Here is a 16,851-nt window from a genome sequence, read left to right as displayed (position 1 = left end):
CTGAGCCCTTTAATTTTGCTATTTTTATTGCTGTCAAAATTCTGAAACCATTAGAGAGTATGAAAAACCACCAGGACTTAGAATGAGCAATTTAGGGACAAAAATAAAAATGATTAAGTGGAGGAAAATAGCAAAACCATTTAAATTTTTATAGATGTATTGTGAGCAGATATACCACAGAGAATGAAGAAAGCAGACCATGTGTAACTGATAAGGAATTTTTCCCTGACAGCTGATACAAATAAATTACAGAAGCAGTTCATAGAAATTGTTTAACAAAACAGAGGGAGGGGGAGGCATCCGCCGATGCAGTTTCTTTGAAATGCTTGTATAAGGTCTTCCCTGTTGTCTGGTCTACACTGGAACTCACAGTCTTCCAGTAAAAGCAATTGGCTGGGGATTCAAGGCAAGGAAGGGAATCTGAATGACTGAGGCAAGTAGGGGAGGCAAGATATGGATTTCTAGGCCTTATTGACAAACTGCAAATTAATAAATCCCTGGGTCCAGGTGGCAGCCATCCAATAGTTCCTGAAGAACTCAGATGTGAGATTGCTGAGTTTCTAATAAAAATATGTAATGTGTCTCAAAGCCTGGCCTCTGTATCAGAAGACTGGAAAGAAGCCAACTTTTTTTTTTTTAAAAAAAAGCAATCTAAGGGATCTAGAAAAGAGATCTTGCGGTCATGGTAGATAGCTCAGCTAAAACCTCAATCCAGTGTGTGGCAGCTATTTAAAAGCTGAGTTATGGGTTAGGGATCAAAAACTAAAACTTCCCAACATCATAATACTTTTCTACAGCTCAAATTTATACAAATCAATGGTACAACCCCACTTGGAATACTCTGCATGCTGTAACATTCTGGTCTCCACATCTTCAGTATACCTGAAGGAGTGCCTCCACCCCCATCGTTCAGCCCAGACACTGAGGTCCAGCTCCAAGGGCCTTCTGGCGGTTCCCTCACTGTGAGAAATGAGGTTACAGAAAACCAGGCAGAGGGCCTTCTCGGTAGTGGCGCCTTTGCTGTGGAATGCCCTCCCATCAGATGTCAAAGAAATAAACAACTATCTGACTTTATAAGACATCTGAAGGCAGCCCTGTTTAGGGAAGTTTTTAATGTTTGATGTTTTATCGTGTTTTTAATATTCTGTTGGGGAAAGCTAGCCAGATGGGTGGGGTACAAATAAATAAAATTATTATTATTATTATTATTATTATTATTATTATTATTATTATTGAAAGGTTCTTGTAGAACTGGGAAACATGCAGAAAAGGGCAACCCAAATGATTAGGAAGCTGAAACAATTCCTTTGAGGAAAAGGTTACAACAGTCGCAATGCCTATATGTTCCCTCCAGAAATCAGAGGCAGCATACTTCAGAATACCTGTTTCTGGGTGGTCATGAGCAAGAGAACTCTACTTTGCTCGTGTCTGTTTGCAGGCATTAAATAGGCTTCTGGTTGACCACTGTGGGAAGCAGGATATTGAACCAGAAATTATTTTGGTGTGCATTCCAGAAGGGTTGTCCTTATATTGTTATGGCAGACAGGGAGAAGTTCTCCTCCCTTTACCACATATTTAATGAAACTCTCTTCCACAAGATGTGTTGCTGCCCATGAGATCAGGTGGCTTTAAAGGAGGATTAGACAAATTCATAGTCCTCAATAGGCACTGCTAGTCACAAAGGCTAAATTTAGCTTCCAGTAAAAGTTGCTTAGGAACAGTAGCAGGAGTTATTGTTGACCTCTTTTTCTTGTGGTGCTTTCCAGAGGAATATGGCTAGCCAATGGAAGAACCAGGACAGACCATTGCTCACATCCCACAGGGCTCTGATTCCTATTTGTTTTACTTAAAAACATTTTCATGCGTTTTTTATGTCCCATCATAAATGGAGCAGATCTTGCACGCAGCACAGCCAGCAAGGCCTCTGTCATTAACCTCAGGAGAATTTCTCCTCAGCAGAAGTATGTCTGAGGAATAGTGACTTTAAAAATTCTCTCTTAAGCTTCAAAGGGTGCCTCTTTCTTCTTCTCTTTTACATGTATGCAGCTGGTTGATCACCTGTGAGATTTAAGTCTAACGACTTTGAAAGAAGACTTTGCCAATCTTGATGATAACCCAGTTGTTTCTTCGACTGCCAATATATTTAAAGGTGTTTTGGAGGAACACAGAGTGTTAGAGCAAAAACAAAACCCAAACACTGATGCTTAAAAAGCTGCCATGTTCACTGAAGTAAAAATAAACTGAACATGACCCCCCAAAAAAACCTCTTCAAAAATAAACATGTATCTCTCCATATATCTATCTACAGCTCTTTGTTTTTCTTACTTGAGATTTAAAATTTTGCAGTAAGGTACAATGGGACATACTGAGTAGGGAGCAGCAGCCTCAAAGCAGAAAAACAGGGGTGAGCACATCATGTGGCCCCTCCTTTTTCTTTAATTATTTTATATTTGGGAGAGAAGAAGAGGAAGAAGAGTTTGGATTTGATATCCCGCTTTATCACTACCTGAAGGAGTCTAAAAGCAGCTAACATTCTCCTTTCCCTTCCTCCCCCACAACACTCTGTGAGGTGAGTGGGGCTGAGAGACTTCAAAGAAGTGTGACTAGCCCAAGGTCACCCAGCAACTGCATGTGGAGGAGCGGAGATGCGAACCTGGTTCACCAGATTACGAGTCTACTGCTCTTAACCACTGCACCACACTGGCTCTCAGAAGACTATGCAGGACTTAATGCTCCCATGTTACTCAGCACAGGAGTGGGGAGCCACTGAGTAGCCCCACCTTTCATTTCCCTTGAAGGGTGTGACCTTGTTATCACAGTGGCCCATAACATCAGTTGGACAGGTTTCCAGATCACTGTGCAAAAGATGTGGGGCTCCCACACCCCCTCTGGCATATGGCAGCCACGCCTGCAAGTCCCTTCCTGGGGGGAGGCCTTTGAGCCCCATGTCCAGTCAGGAAGGAGGTGCCACTACAAGCTGCTGTCAGCAATACCTCCATGGCCCAAGTAGTGCCAACGTAACAATACTCATCTTCCTTGCAATTGCCACTTTAGTATTTAATACTTTTAGGATTAATAATGTGCATTACTAGCACTATTAAGTATCAATCAAAAATGAAAGAGGGTTCCCACGTTGCAGGTGAGTCCTGGGTCTAGACCTGGTTGAAGAATACTGCTATAAGGCATTGCCTGTCTGTTCAAGATCACATTCACCACAGAAAGGGCCTTCTCCCCACAACAGCATAAATCCAGGGCAGGCTTAGCCTCCTTTGTCTTGAGAAATTCATGAGCAGGCATCATAACACACCAACTCGCCATTGCTGTTGGTCTCCCTGAAACACTGGCCTAAGTCTGAGTTGTACATTGTTATGTAAGGGGTTTTTTTTTTTGGGGGGGGGGTTCGAGCTCAGTTGTCTGTCACACTGAGATGACAAGCTGTGCATGGGCAGCCATGTTCTTGATCATTCCGAGTTGGTCTGACAGACATTGCCTGAACTGAACAGGAACTGAGCAATGGAAAAGAAAGCTGTGCCGTCTTGCTTCCATAGTGAGATGAGAGGCATGTATGATGCTATCAGATCCTTTTTCCATGCCCCAGACAGCTAGCCACCAAATTCCTGGCTGTAAAATAGCAAGGAGGCCTACTCAGTGGTTCATTTTCAGTCTTTTAAAAACTGTGTTTCTGGAATTTAGCTGCACATTAAAACTACACCGGTTTTAATAATGGCAAAACTTGTGTTGCTGTTATTACTGTCCACGCAGGCTTATTAACTGTTATGTAGGACTAGGTTTGTGGTCCTTAATTCTATGACCTACATCCTCATTAGAGCCAGACACAGCTTTGTTTTATTAATATGGCAGGATTCGGTCAGATAATAGGCTTGAGCCTCTTCCCTTGAGGCCAGTGGGAATCTACAGCTAAAGTTCTGTGAAGGTCTCCCTCCTCATAAAATAAATTATCTGCATCATTTCCTCAGTTTGCTGCTCCCTTTCCAGGAATAAAGAACAGCTTGGGGCTACAGCAAACATGAAGAGTCTGTGCCATTTCAGATGTTGTTGTACTCCAACTCCCAACAACTCCAGGCAGTGTGCTCAATAGTCAGTGATGATGGGAGTTGTAGTCCAGCAGCAACTCACGGGCCACAGGTTCCCCTCCTCCTCCTCCTCCTCCTCCTCCTCCTCCTCCTCCTCCTCCTCCTCCTCTTCTTCTTCTTCTTCTTCTTCTTCTTCTTCTTCTTCTTCAGAAAATGAGAAACCATAGCCTGCTCAGTGTGCACCTTGAATTATGATGTGAATTGTGGTGATTTAGTAAGGTTCTCACATTTCCGTGTTGAGTCACACCATTAACAAGGCATTTCAAGTCATAGTAGGGAATCCTTAAGTTTCCTAGTCTCTCTGTGGCATCAACTGTCTCTAAAATGCACAACCACTTTTATTTCTTTCTGTGAATGAGCATGGTGGTGACAAATGTAGGAGCCTTTCTCCACTGATGGTGTGAGACTGATGAGGTAACCATTCCTTCACCATTTTGCAGTCCTGACTCTTTTCTGCTTGTTTAGATGTGACAGCCATTTTGAGTCATACCATGGCCCCAAGGCAGCCATTTTGTGTTCTGCCACACACCACATTTTGTGGCTGGTGCGCCCCACCTTTTTCAAAATCCTAAATGTGACTCTGGTCCCAAAACATAGACAAACTCTCCAATATACATCTACCTGGAAATTTGTTTCATTGAATTCAGTGGTGCATTGTGGAGCCCATTCTATGCCAATACCTACGAAGTCCAGACTGTAGACTACACAAATGCAACTGGCTTCTAAATTTCAAGTGTTTTCTCCCCTATTAAGTTAATCTACATGTATCTCCTGTCAATCAACTTGCTAAAAGTACCTTAAGGTTGTTTCCACCCAGTTCTTACAGTGCAGTAATGAGCTACCAGATAATAGAACGTAAATTCTGCTCACTCTGAAAGGTCATTCTCTTTTAAGGAAACCAATTGGCTTAGACAGTGCACAGCCTAGGAGACAGTATTACATGAGACTAGTGGAGGCAGATCGTTATTCTAAGGCATGGCAGAAATGACTTGAATGCCTACTTTGCTGCACTCCAAGACGTTTGTTTTAGGGCAGAGAACAAGTGTTCAGAGTCCTTCCACCACACTTAAAGATGCATGTGTGTGCTTATCCCAGTAGAATTAAAAATAACCAGACATGGGGAGAAATAATTTGTTAAAGACAAAGAGTTGTGATTTCTAAGATGGATAATTTTTTTTGTAGGGGAAAAAAAATCTAACATCACAGTGTTTTCAAGCATCAGTCACTTTTTTAAAAAATTCTCAAAGCTGAATAATATATGGAATAATATTTTGTGCACTGCTACACAGGGCTTCATAAGAAAAATGCAGCACCCAAGACAATTAGCTTCCACATATGACCAAATGAATAATCCCAAACAAAGAAGCAGACGACAGAGGCTGATATCAGAGGCCTCCTAGCCTAAAGCCAGCTGTTGATCAAGGCCCCATCTGTACCATACATATAAAACAGTCATGTCATGCCACCTTAAGCAGTCATGGTTTTCCCCAAAGAATCTAGGGACTGCTGAGAGTTGTTAGGATATCCCTCTTCCTCTCAGAGAGCTATAATTTCCAGAGTTCCCTGTGAAGGATCAAGTGTTAACGCCACTATCAAAATTGTACTTCTGAGTGGAGAAGAGGGCAGTCAATTCAGATATCGGGCAAGAGATATATGCCTCTCCCTTGGTGGCCTGCTGGGCAGAGATTGAGAGAGGGAGAAAGGGCTGGTTCCACCCACCATTAGTAATGGTAGAGAAATTCAATTCCGCTAGGAACATAGGAAGCTGCCTTATACTGAGTCAGTCCATTGGTCCATCAAGGTCAGTATTATCTACACTGACTGCTGGCAGTTCTCCAGGATTTCAGGCAGAGTTCTCTTTCAGTCATATCCAGAGATGCTGGGGATCAAAGCAGGTGAGACCTTCTGCATCCAAAGCAGGTGAGACCAGATGCTGTACCACTGAGCTTCGGCCCTTCCCCCTCCCAGGTAAAGGTGAACTATGACAATGTAATAATAAGCAAGATCCCAACAATACAATGGGCAAGGTATAAAAGGAACAGCAGCTGGGGAGGGAGGAGCAAAAACTGGAACTATCAGTTTTGCTTATGAGATTTGTGATTTGGTTTTACACGTGTCATTTTAAATCCTTTGACTAAAATGCCGATGCTAAACAAATATGGCTAAATAGTCTTAAGATTCAGTAGCCCAAGAGAGAAGCAGAGGATGATCTCATTTCATGTGAGAAAAAATGAATTCCGTAGACCGCACAGCTGAAATTAAGTGATTTGCTGTGTTGAATGAGCCCACAGCTCTCAGAGGACAGATTTAAACCCTTGTACAAAAGGAAAACACTCTTTCCAATTCATTTATATTCCTTGAGTTGCCAAATTAGGAGAAGGTCCACTGAGGCAAAGTGTAATGGGTTTTTTTCTGAGAGGCTGGATGTTGGGGGGGGGGACGGACGTGGTGCCACTCGTGACAGTTAACAGGCAGCCCCAGATTCACTTCAAAGTGCTTGTATGAAACAAGCCTCACTTAAACAGGATCTTGCTTTCATGTTTCCTGCAACAGGCTTAAATCTGCGACTTCTGCATTAGGGTTGCCAGCGACTGATTGTCTTTGATTGTTGACACATCCTGTCCTCCCTAAAAGAGGGCATGTGTTGTGGTGAGACCTGGAGACTGACACCCTGTGTTGTGGGTGGGTTGATTGGTTGATAGGTAGGTCCCTCGATGTTGGGTTCAATCTGGCCAATGGGGCGCAGTCTAAATGGATCTAGGGACCTATGTATGCCCATGCACGTGACTCAGAGCTTCCTCTTCCGGCTCATGCATTCGGAACACCCGACCACCTCTCCCTATTTTTAGGGCTTGTTGTGCTTGAACTTGCTATGCCGTCATGTGTCGTGTGCCATTGGGACAGGAGCATGGCAGGAATTTCCCCACTTGGCTGATTGGCTGTTGCCATTTGGGTTTCACCTGCCGCATAGCAAATTGTCACAACTTGTAAGGTTGGGGGTAGGGATGGGGGAGCGGTCTCGCTTCCTATGTGAAGGGTATTCCGTTAAAGGAATCCAGGGACTCAACTGGTTTGGTCAACCCCTGAGAGGCGGTTGTGCCTGTACCTGAGTCCAAGGGGCCATCTGGGTGGTGAACATAGTCTGTTTCCGGCTTTTCACCTTCCCCGGTGTTCACCCTTGGCTGACCTATGCTGGTGGCCTGGGTCAGCGCTGCCTGCAAGGGTGCAAGGAGCTAGTTGAACCAGAGTCTATGCAACCACTCACTCTCTGTAATCAATAAAGTTGTGACCTAAATTCTGCCACAAACTAAAATTTGAGTCATGTGTGAATTTATTTAGGGAGGAGGTATCTGGGTCTGAACACGCAACTGTTCCTTGAGTTGCTGCATCCATACCAAGCATGTCCATTCATAGCTGCTTCACAACATGGGTACTCCCCCCCCATAGTCAAAGCATTGTGATGGAAGAAACCCCAGCTGCCAAAATGCCACTGCCTTACAGTTATTTATACTGGAAGCTGGTGAGGCTTCTCAGAGGCAACAGAAACCCACAACTCAACATTCTGTTCCACGTTTTGGGTCCTCTGTCCATTATTACAAGGTAGATTCAATTGCCATGTATCTGACTGCAGTCATATTCACACCATACATTTAAAGTGCTATGATGCCACTTTAGTTGTGATGTCCCATAAATAATTCTGGGAAATGCAGTTTGCTAAGGGTGCTGAGAGTTCTTAGGAGACTCCTTTTCCCTTCACAGAGGATTTTTTCAGGGGGGTATTTGAGGGTTCGCAGTAAAGGTAAAAAGGTAAAGGACCCCTGAATGGTTAAGTCCAGTCAGATTCAACTATGGGGAGCATCGCTCATCTCTGCTTTCAGGCCGAAGGAGCCGGCGTTTGTTCACAGACAGCTTTCCGGGTCATGCGGCCAGCATGACTAAACTGCTTCTGGTGCAACGGGACACCGTGATGAGTGCCAGAGCACACGGAAATGCCATTTATCTTCCCACCACAACAGTACCTGTTTATCTACTCATGCTGGTATGCTTTCAAACTGCTAGATTGGCAGGAGCAGGGACAGAGCAATGGGAGCTCACCCGTCACACAGATTCGAACCGCCGACTTTATGATCGGCAAGAGGCTCGGTGGTTTAGACCACAGTGCTACCCGTGTCCCAAGGTGCAGTATCGTCACCTAACTACCCCCGTCAAAAGTGTGGCGCTGACTGTAACAACTTCATGATGAGTACTGGAACTCCCATTTCTTCCTATAAAAAGGCACTGGCCACAATTCCCAGAGTTCCCTTGGAAAATAGATTGAATGTTAAACCATGCTTTGGAAATCCACTTCTGCTTCTCAAACACACACATTTCTGAGGAAAAGGAAGAGTTTTTCAGTCTGGACAAGAGTCAAGTGTTTGCAACCTGGATGGTGTACCATTTTTATATATTTACAGTATCTTGTTGGCAAGGTCTCTGTGTTTGTGTGTGTGTTGTTGGAGTCCAATGATTTTTCTTGGACCTCATAGGTACTAGGGCAGAAATGGAGCCCTCCTCCTCCTCCTCCTCCTCTCATTTGGTCTTGACAGGATAGTGGTAAGACATGATGGCAACATCCCTGACACTTCAGTCTTTTCTTAATGGGAGGCAGAGAGAGCTCACTGTGACAAGAGACCTTTTTCACAGTCTGCCACATGTTCCTCTGGATTTCTGTGCAAAAGGAATCAGAAACAAGTAATTAAGGTGACATTTTTCACGTTAGTAAAAAACACTTCATGCTGTGGGTTATTTTGGAAGGAGACAATCCAGAATCATCATCACCTGTTCACATTGGGGGACCATCTGTTGGATACATACAGTAGAAGTGGTTCTGAAACAACGGTCTTTGGGATTATGTTTCAGGAAGAAGCAGGCATTTGTAGGTGTTTTATTCAGCCACACCTAATTGATTCAAATGAATAATGATTCTTAATGAAACCCATTCCAAAGGGAAAGGTGAAAAGGTCCCTCACCCAGAGCATCGCTCCTGGAGAACAAGGAGCCAAAGGAGAGAGAGAAAAAATCTTCCCCCAAAAGGCTGAAGTCTGGTTTTTCAATGACTTAAAATCTACCTTCCTTGTGGGTCATGGGAATTTTACATTGGCAGCCACCCAGAGTGTTTCTGTCCTACTTTTAAATCCGATATTTTATGTCCATATTAAACCTGGGCATCTAGCATAGTGTTGCTGTTTTTTAGTTGCAAGTTCTTCCCTCCTAGCATTCGGTGAACTAGGTAGGCAACATATTTCCCTAAATTACAAATTATTTCCTGAAAAGGAAGAAAAGGAGAAGGTGAATGCTGTGCAGATAAAGCCTGCTTGTTATGAATACGAAATTAGGTTGGGTTGGATTTCTTTGCTTTGAATAATTTTAGGTGCAAATGAAACTGAAAATGGAATTTCCTCATATTGCCACCATTTGCACTACCTGTGAACTCCATCAGCTATTCAGAGTTCATCAGACCATGGACATATTAATTGGAACAGTGGAAAATATTATCAGAAGTGTGTGCACAGTAGGGGACCATCAATATCATACCATAAATACTTGGAAGACACCTTCTGAATTAGGGCATGATTCAAGCTGATTGAAATCCCTTGTTCCAATGTCCCTTCCAATTATTTTGCAAATGAAAAAACCCCCAACCATGTAGTAGGATACTTATTGGTATGAACGTGTTACAACAATGGAGACAACAGTTTTACGATGATGGTACTTTATTCTCACTTAAAACAACACACATTTTATTTCAAAGGACATATTTGATTTTGTGGGACAGTGGATGTCTATTAAAATACAGTGGTACCTCTGTACAGTGGTTACGAACTTAATTCGTTCCGGGGGTCCATTCTTAACCGGAAACCATTCTTAACCTGAGGTACCACTTTAGCTAATGGGGCTTGCTGCTGCCGCCGCGCAATTTCTGTTCTCATCCTGAGGTAAAGTTCTTAACCCGAGGTACTACCTCTGGGTTAGCAGAGTCTGTGACCCAAAGTGTTTGTAACCTGAGGTGTTTGTAACCCGAGGTACCATTATATAGCTGATGATGGCAATAGCCACTTCTCTTAAGTCCATAAAGCGATGAAGATCACATTTAATCAGTCACATGCCACTGTAGGGACATTTAGGATGCTACATTATTTTGGTGATACATAGGTAAGAATGTAACATCTTAAATTTGAAAGGCTACACATTTTCAGGCACAAGCCTGGGGAAAGTATCTGGAGGTCCTTGACTGCCCACATGAGAAGACCCGCCTCTTGGCCTTGCTGATGGGGGCTAAAGAAATCAGAGCAATATGTTTGACACCAGCTTGGCTGCAGAAGTTGCTAGAAGGAGGCATACAAAATGCCATCCAACTGCCTTAGGGATTCCACTCTGGATTTGTGTAGGGTTTACTCCTTAGCCTTATCTTCTCCCAAAGATGTCTCACAAGACAGTGGGTGCAGATTTTTCCTTGGGGTTTACTCTCTAAGACTTTATCACAAATGAGCATAGCTTCAAGGCAGCAGAGGTTTAAGACCAGAGTTTTCCTTCTCCAAAGCTAGTGGATAAAGCTAATGTATGCTTGCAAAAGAAATCAAGGGGGGGGGCATGTTCTCGTGGCAACATGTGCAAGGACATAACATTTGGTCTGCCTCTATCTCACACATGTTGATGCCTTTTCAGCTGTACCAATCTATTATCCGCATATATCCTATCTTGTTACCGGATTCCACTCAGCAGGTACCTTAAACCTCACTGAAGGATGCCTGTTAAATTATCCTCGTTAATTTTCTTAGAACTAACAACGTCTAGGGCATTCAATTAGATAGCACGGCACAAAGTGCCTGGTAAGAAACATTTACTAGTAACAAAGGAAGAGCTTCATTCCTGTGAAATTTCCCCCAAGGACTTTAATAGCTATTGTGTTCTCTTCTTCATTATGATACAATGGAGCACATCTGCCCTCTTTGTAGAAAGTAATTTCTTCTACATGTTTGTACTCGCTCAATGATTAGTCATTATTCATGCTCTGTTTTGCTTTGGCTCCTCCCACCTGGAGAATTCCAGCAGAGCCCGAGTGTGTCCTGGTTGCTTGAATTCCGATTCTGCCCGATATGCCTGCTTCCAACATTATGGCACCTACCCAACCGCTGAGATTGGCGTGCATAGGGCCAACAAAGGAAGCAAGATCTAGGCAAACAATATGCTAATATCTGATGCAAAAGACATCAAGCGTTTGTGAGTACTTAAAGCAAATGCTAGGACGCGGGTGGCGTGGTTAAACCACAGAGCCTAGGGCTTGCCGATCAGAAGGTCGGCGGTTCGAAGCCCCGTGACAGGGTGAGCTTCCGTTGCTCGGTCCCTGCTCCTGCCAACCTAGCAGCTCAAAAGCAGAAAAGTGCAAGTAGATAAATAGGTAACGCTCCGGTGGCAAGGTAAACGGTGTTTCTGTGCGCTGCTCTGGTTCGCCAGAAGCGGCTTAGTCATGCTGGCCACGTGACCCAGAAGCTGTATGCCGGCTCCCTCGGCCAATAAAGCGAGATGAGCGCCGCAACCCCAGAGTCAGTCACAACTGGACCTAATGGTCAGGGTTCCCTTTACCTTTACCTAAAGTAAATGCTGTCTCTCGCACAAACACCCGAAACCTGATCATATCGCAGCCAAATGAAGGGGTGTTCATGCATCTCTGGAACAAACTGTTATTGGACTGTAGCTTGGGTTAACAAATGCAGCTCTTCTTTCGAAGTTATTTCTTCACATGTTCAAATATCTGGAGAAGGAAGGGGCCACACTCAAGCATTCGGTGGAATATACCCAGATTCTTCCATGCAGTTTGGAACACTGATTGTGAAGAAGGTTCTAAGCTTCCCTCTTTATTCCTTCCCACTCAGTGTGCCCGAAATGGAGCTGGTGGCAATATTGGGGGCAGGTCTAGCTTGTGTATCACTGTTCAGGAGGGCTCACCCTGTTCATTCCCATTAACACTTCACATATTCAAATTAAATGCCTGGAGACGGCTTCTGTCTTTCCTACATCTAAGCAAAGCAATGTGGCAAGAAAACAGATTTTCTTGTTTATGAGCTCAAAATAAACAGTTTATTGGAGCTGGGGGAGTGTTGCATTTTTGCCAAGTAAATTTTAAAAAGGATTGACACTATACGAGGTGTGAAAACAGATTTCTGGAGCTGCTAGCAAACTGGGAGATAGTAGTATCGGAAGAGTTTTGTTAGTGTGAAGGGTATGGCTTTGGGCCAAAACTATCTGCTCATTCCAAACCATAATTCTCCAGGAAGTCAATAGCACGAAGGGTTGTCTATTGGGATATGAAGTTCCAGAATTTATATATTGTTCTTTGAAGATCATGAACATTTTGAAATTTCTTAGAGGATTTTGAATTTCAGCAGCTAGCTTAGCACACAGATTTCCCTTTCTTCTCACTGGTCAATGAAAGCAGAAGGAAATCCGCAATGTTTTCAGTTTCAAATTTCATTTTTTAAAATACAATAGTAATTTCTGTGTCTTCATAGAGAATGGGAGCCAGATATCTATGGCAAGCTTATGAAAACAGAGAGGAACCACCTAAAACAGAAGAAGGGGGAAAACCTGTATATTCTCCCTTCCCCACTCTTTATTCATTAATTTTTCTTAATATGCAAGGGAAATTTGAAGGAAGCCCTTTTGTGCTCAACTGAGGAATCAACAGCTGAAATCATCCTGCAGAAAACCAGGCTTTTGAGGTAGAAACTTTCTTTAATTTTTCTCCATTGTCATCAAAGTACATGAGCCATGCTTACAGCAATGAAGAGTCTTGTGGTACCTTGGCCAATGAAAGCTTATATGCCAAAATAAACATGGTATGTCTGTACCACAGATGACCTTGGATGCTTTTCCAGGCATTTAATTTTTCTTCAGGCATTTAATTTTAATATTTATTGTGGTTTGGATGCTCCTCACACATGCCAGTTTTATGCAACATCCACACAACATCCAGGCTGACAATTTCAAGTGGGGAAATAATGAAATAAAAGTGTTGCCAGTGTCCCATTTGTGATATGTGAATGACCCATTTGCAATGTTAAGTCCTACTCTTAAGAAGAACTTTTATAGGGCATTATACATTTATTGAAAAGCAAACCATGTTCATTTTGAATTTGAAAGTAAAAAACTATGCATTGTACAACCATGTAAGCAAATAGATCCTGTTTGAAATAACAGTGTGGAAAATGTTAATTTAATTGGTAGTATCTTCTGTTTATAGCTTTTCATGTTAATGGTTTATTCAGCTTAATGTAAAGATTCTTTTCTTCTAACTAAAAGAATTGTGTGTAAATAAATAGGTGTGATGTCTTTAAGGTGTCGCAAGAGTGTTATTTTGGCTGAAATAGTTCTGAGATGGCAGGAAAATTTCAGTATCTTTAGCTGCAAGGAATTTGTATGTGGAATTGAGTGTAATAAATGATGTTTTGGAGATCCGGTGTAATATACAGAGATTTGAACAAGAATGATTGAGGGCTGATATTGAATAGGAGGTAGTTGTTCTCCTATTTCTCATCCCCTAATCAATACTCACAAGGTATAAGGGCTGGTTCACACAGTCAGAGAGGCAAGCGCCATCATACCCTGATAGAAACATGGGGTGTTTTCCCCCAAACTACAAGCAGCTTACTAGGAATTTTCCATTATTACATTTTTTAAACCCAAGAATTTGATGTCTAAAAGATACTGTTCCTGGAAACGTGAGGTTATTAGTTGTGAGAGTATGTGGGTTGTTTTTACATGTTTTTAATGTCTTAGTTCCCCCCTCCAACCCTTAAGCATGCTTTTTAATATTTTTTTAATTGTATTGTCTCATTGTATTTGTGCTTGCTGCCTCAGCTCCTTTGGAGGGAAGGGGTGTGTGTGTGTCTGTGTGTGAGAAAGAGAGAGAGAGAGAAAAAAAACACCTGAATTTTGTATAATATGCTCTGCATTTTCAGTTTCCTGCAATATTCGGTTCCTTAAGTTCATTCATCTCCCCTCCCCTTCTGCTTCACCAGGGTACATGTGCACACTGCTTGTAGAGTTTTACTCATCTTAGTTGTATCAAGAGTACTTTTGGAATAATAATAATAACAATAATATATTATTTATACCCTGCCCATCTGGCTGGGTTTCCCCAGCCACTCTGGGTGACTCCCAACAGAATTAAAAACACAATAAACCATCAAACATTAAAAACTTGCATGTCCTTATATGAAATACTGAACAATCAAGTAATGGATTGTCTTATCCCCAGTCTGCAACGGTGATAACTTCCATCTGCACTTTGCAGAAAGTCCCTAGACTGAGATGCTCATGCTGTTCATCTCTTGAAACAGAGAACATGGGCTTCACGGTTAAGCAAATAACAACAGTCTTGCAGCTCAGTTTACACATTCAAGAGGGTTCCCAAAAGGCATTCACATGTACATGCCTTATACATGTCTTATACATGCTTGCTTAGAATTAAGCCCCAGTGAGCTCCCACATAAGTCCATATGGGGTTGCGGCCTTAGCGTAACTTTATTAAAAGCTTGTTACCATGCAAACTCATTGCATGTTTTGTACTGTTAAGAAATTGGTACTGGGCCAATCCATTTCCCCCCTGCCTCCAAGCATCTGCCACCAGAGGTGGCAGCCTCACTCTACCCAATGGTAGAGCCGGCCCTGTCTTAACTACAGCAGAGTCATCCCCAAGGAGCACAAGTTTATGTCCAACTAAATTGAAATATGAAGCAATTTCCGCCATTCAGGCCGGATGTTACAATAGTAAGGATTGTCATTTTTGCTTCCTCCTCAGCAAAAAGATACCACTTTTAGCATGTTTCTAAGTTTGTTCAAAGAGCACATAAGTCTGAAAAGTGAGAAACCTCCCTGCAGGCAATATTATTGTAGAGAATTCCCACAGAGCATCTCATTTTTTGCAAAGGCAGCAGAATGCTTATGATGTCTATGATCTCTATAAGGGTGATGGGGTTCTTTCTGTGCAAGAGGTCTCGAAATGTCAGTCCTATGGGGATCTCAAATGCACCAAATCTTCCTTCACCTTATTAATAGTGTTGCCTTCGTTGGCAGTGCCACTACAACAACACCCTAGTGGTCCCAGGCCCTAAGGAAGTTAGATTGGCTTCAACCAGAGCCAGGGCCTTTTCAGCACTGGCCCCAACTTGGTGGAACGCTCTGTCTCATGAGACCAGGGCCCTGCAGGATCTGATCTCTTTCCGCAGGGGCTGTAAGACAGAGTTGTTCCGCCTGGCCTTTGGATTGGAGCCAATTTGATTCCCTCCGCCCCCTTTTTCTTTTTTCTTTTCCTTCTCCTACAATGAGGCTCCATTTTAATATTTTAATGTTCCATTATTTTAATGTTGTATTTTATTTTTGTTTTTAAGTTGTAATCACTCATCTTGTTTTTATTATTGCTTGTAAGCCGCTCTGAGCCCGGCCTTGGCTGGGGAGGGCGGGGTATAAATAAAAATTTATTATTATTATTATTATTATTATTACAGGAACCGCAATCCTGAGGCAACCCCATCGGCTTTCTTTCTTTTTTTCACTCAGTGCATTTAGGCTGAGATATATACCTTCTTGTGCAACTGCAGCAGCTGCAAGGGGGGAGGAAAAAAACATTCAGTGCTGCAGGTCATTATCATTTCAACTTGATTAAAATGTTTAAAATACTTGCTTGCGGAAGAACTCCACACATTTTGCTGACGCTGTTTTCAGAAGAACTAAACGCTCCGAAGCAGAGATTTCAATTGTATTTGACTGCCATGGTGGAGAAAAGCCACCTGGGGCCTTCTCTCTCTTTTTTTCCCTCGGCTGCATGACAACTTTTATGTCCATCTGCATTTTAATCCTACAACAAGAGCATAAATATTGAACTCTATTACATCCAGCTGGAAAAGACATGCTTGGTAAGGAGAATGGGATTCATACAGTTTTGGGTTCCAAGGGGGAAGAGAGCTTGAACCCTACACTGTCAGCAGTGCTACATTTTGCAGTCTGAAAAGTTTCAACAGAATCCCCTTGAGGTATTAAGAAACACAATTTAAAAAGCATTCACCATACAGATGATGTTCAAAAGTTGATTGAACAGCTACCGGAAGGCAGTAAAAGGGCTGATGCATAACAATTCACAAGAAGTTGCACCTTCCGATATTCCCAAATCCAAAGTTGGTTGGTTCTTGGACACTGACTCAGCCAAAGATGCATCTGATCACAAACCAACAAGTGACTACCTATTTCAGGATGGAAGAGGAGATGTACGTTCACCCAGCAGAAAGAAAACATCTATATCACTTTCATCTACTAAAGCAGAATTTGTAGCAGCTATTCAAGCAAGTGAAGAAATTACGTGGATTCGTCAAATGTTGTCAAAACTAGTACAAAATGTTCTAGAACCGGCAACAATTTTTGAAGATAATCAAGGATGCATAAAACTGGCCAAAAGGTTAATCTTCAGACAAAATATTACAAAGTGAAGCATCATCTACTGAAAGACATGCAATAACAGGGGGCTATTAATCTTCAGTATCATCCTTCAACATTCTCTCTCCTTTTGATTTCTTTTAATTGAAGTTTTCATCCTACAATTAAAAGAACAAACTAAGCTTCAAGAAATAAAGAAAAGAAAGAAACTAAAAGAGGCACATTCTCAACCTCAAATGAGACACCAGCACTGGCGTTTACAAACAAAAATGAATGTAGCATGTAGATT

The sequence above is a fragment of the Podarcis bocagei genome, assembly GCF_964188305.1.
Source record: "Podarcis bocagei genome assembly, chromosome: 1".
Lineage (NCBI taxonomy): Eukaryota > Metazoa > Chordata > Lepidosauria > Squamata > Lacertidae > Podarcis > Podarcis bocagei.
Note: the sequence above shows the minus strand (reverse complement) of the source record.